The following is a 3,809-nucleotide window of genomic DNA, read 5'->3' on the forward strand; positions in this document are numbered from 1 at the left end:
TTTCTGAAAAGATATTTTTGAAAATGTTACGTTGTGACCGATGGCGTTAGAGTGTAATACGAGCTATTTAAAAGCACTATTCTGGTGGTGCTATACAGAACTTCGTGATTTCTGTAGACCAAAAACGACGCTAATTGGAGCTGGAAATTATTACTTTCAGTGTTATTATGGTAAAGTAAATTGTAATTTTGAGACAAACCTGGCTATTAGAAATTAATGATATTGCTATAATATCGGAAAATAATATGCTTTCAAATTTATTAATCACGATGTTCTAGAACGCCATAGATCATTTTCCTATCAGAAACTATAAAATATGGAATATTCTTCAACAGAGCCTATTTACAAGTTAATAATAAGATCATTATAATACCATAACATCAAAACTGGTAGATATTAAAACCACAAAACTCATAAAACACTTCTTTGAATATTTTATTATTGATAGTTAGAAAAACGTCTTTGATAGAACGAAAACAACTGGCAAGAAAGCAACAGTCTGTCGATTTACTTGCCTTAGATGGATACAATTGATTCATGTTAGCTTAAGTTATAAATTGGCTAGGATCTCTTGCGCATGACAGTGCTGGAGAATCCCTTATACATTTTAGCCAGAGTAAAAGTAAATCGACTGATATAACGACGGTTATGCATTTTTGTTTTAGTTCTGCATCTCATTGCTTTATTTCTAATGCCGTTTCCACAAGAGACGTGCACACCGTATTTCCTACTATGTACCTCGTAGACAAGACATAGCCAAGAAAGGGAGAAACGAATGACGATGGAAATACAGGGTGAAATTTCTAGATTGAGGTATATTTGAAGAGATTATGCGAATTTCGTACAAGAAGATGCAGATTGTCGCCCTTTAAAATAAATATGAACTATTTATCTATATTTGTGTATTTGATGGGTACTACTTTTAAGATAAGAACTTGAGTATTACATGCCGGAATTACGTAATTTCATTAAAAATGTATTTTGGGGTTGGCGGTGGGTGGGTTAGGGTGGTGAGTAAATCCAATTAATATCCCATCCACCCCTTTGAAATGGCGTCATGAGATCTAAACTTAGACATTGTGCTGATTATTGTGGAATTGTATACTAGATCTATTGATTATTGGAATTAAAACATTTGAATTATTTAGTATTAACAAATTAAATAAAACTTCATTAAAAAAATAACAAAAAAGTAAGATTGTTAACGACATACTTAATTAACCCAATTTGTAAGTATTCAACAAGCTTTTATTTCTAACGGGACGATCTCCTTAAATTAGTGATCTTAGCTTGTTACTATTATGGAGGCCCTGTGCATCACGCTTTAGAACCAATGCCGCGATAGTTTGAGTTTCTTCATCTCTTATAGGTGACTTAACTAAAAATGAGAATGAAATGAATGGAGTTTGACGTCCTACATTTCTGCACCATATGGGCTAATGAAGACGGGAAACGCCATACAGGATGAGATGAGGGGAATTTTGCCAGAACAGCGACATTAGCCTGCTCTTTTTCGATTTCCAACTTTTGAGGGATCTTCAAAGATGGGTTCCCTTATTTTTTAATCATAAAAATGAAAATGCTAATACTTAAATGAATAGAAAGTAGAGGTGTTCTAATGACTTTGAAAATTACCAGTTTGTCTCACATGTCCGTAATTAATTCATAATTAGCTAAATTAGAAGAGAATTAGCAGCACCAGCAGAATTCCAATGAGTGACCGATCAAGAATGGTCAAAAAACCCTTTTTTTTGTTTAACCATGATTGGTTTAAACTCTTAATTATATGCAATAAGAACATAATGATATGATTAGAAACAACAATCAAATAGTTTGCTTAATTTGACACTAAAAAAATAAGAAAATTCATCTTTAATGTGCACAGCCACAGGCATACGGGGCCTCGATTTATTGTTCCATCCGAACGACTAGACGCTTTGTCCATGTCAGTTTCTCTTACCTGCATCACTGACAGGGAAAATCTGATGATATTAAATCGACCTATGCCGGTATTGAAAGCTGGACCTTCAGGTTAGCGAGCAAGCGTCTAACCCCCTGAGCCAATGCGGCTCTCGACAATAATCTAAAAGATAACTGATAGAAAGAAAGGTGACAAGTATCGGTGTCGATAAAGGCTTGATATTTTATTAAATGTCATGATTTGTCATTTCGGAGGTCAATCGTTCGTTGGTCTCAAAAACGGGAATTGATTAACTAAGCTAATCGGTTATATCATTCACAGCTTATCGTCGAAATTTTAGCCTTCCTAACCATGTTTATCGATAATTATTCGTGTTTGAAAGTTAAATGACGACTCGCTTTTTTCAAGACTTGGTCGACAACATAGTATCCCGAATTACACAGGCCCACTTAGTCTACAGCCGCGATAATAAAGGTCTGGATGTCAGAGACTATATCAACACGGCAGCTTTCGGATACCCAATTTTCCCAAGAGAGAAGATGGGATTGTGAACGAAATAAATAAAAAGCGAAATTTGTTGTTTAAGAATTTGAAGGAATTATGCGATTTTCGTGCAGTTCTAGTACTTCTGAAGACTATTTATATATAATGAAGACCCAAGTCCATCCCGAAAATGGTGAACTATGTCCTTATGCTTAATTTATTTATTAAAGTGTCACACAGCATAGAACATATAAATATACAAATATAAGAGGGTAAAAAGTAATGCCGCCCAGCCAGATTGGCTTATGAGACACTGTATCTCATTCGTATTCACAATCACACCTTCGTTTTTTAGTTCATTTACTGGAATTTCGAATTTCATGGAAACATAAGAAAGGCTTTTGAATTACTAATTCTTATCCGGTCAGATATTCTTGTCTATGTCGGCAAAAAAAAAAAAAAAAGAACCGATAACTTTAGTAAGGATTATAATAACGTCACTTATCAGTTAGTTAACTCCAGACTGCCGATGGATTACATAACTTTGCAAATGGATAACTTAACTTAGCAGTTCTTCAGGATCTAATTACACTAGAATAGTATCTGCTGAAAACAACGATAAGAGGCGGGATCGAATACGTTTTATGTACTAATATTAATATTTAATTAAAGTCAAGTTATGGATGATATGTAAATAAACTTCAATTTCCTTTAACCTTTACGTACATTGCCATTTGATATGTAATAGGCGTAACTAAATTAATTGTACTTTTGACAATCAACTAATTTGATTCGAATGATTATTGAAATAGCACGTGTAAGTGTGTTTAACTTGCACGTTTATTAATAAGACATTTCCAAGATACGATCAATTATCGGCTTATTTCTATCAAATATCGAATTTTATTGATGAAACAAACTCAAGTTTCCTACACTTCCTATTATTTATTCTATGTGCTCTGTGGTGAATCTATCGTCTTTAGAAGGTATTCACTAAGATATTTGTAAAACCCAATCAAAAGGATGGCTCTTTTCTATTATGTGCCCTCCAGCTTCAAGAGGTGATTTGAAATGTCAAATCAATTAATTGTATTTCCTTTATAGATTTTCGATACGTAATATTCTACAAAGAATAAACGTTATTTTCCTATGGGGGCCTTTGGTTACGGTTATATTAAAATAACATATATTAGAACTGATCCCCGTAGATCAAAGTCTAAACTACTAAAGGTTTTATTTCGTTTCATTTTAGATTAATTTCCATCTTTTCGCGTTTTTATTCTTTGGGTGTATTAAGGACATTACTATAAAAATTTAGAAATTTGGACAATCATTCTGAATTGAAAGGACGATGAACTGTAGTAAATATCTGATATCTGTGGTATGTATAAGAATGATGAGCGTA

Source organism: Lottia gigantea, assembly GCF_000327385.1.
Source record: "Lottia gigantea unplaced genomic scaffold LOTGIsca_18, whole genome shotgun sequence".
Taxonomy (NCBI): Eukaryota; Metazoa; Mollusca; class Gastropoda; family Lottiidae; genus Lottia; species Lottia gigantea.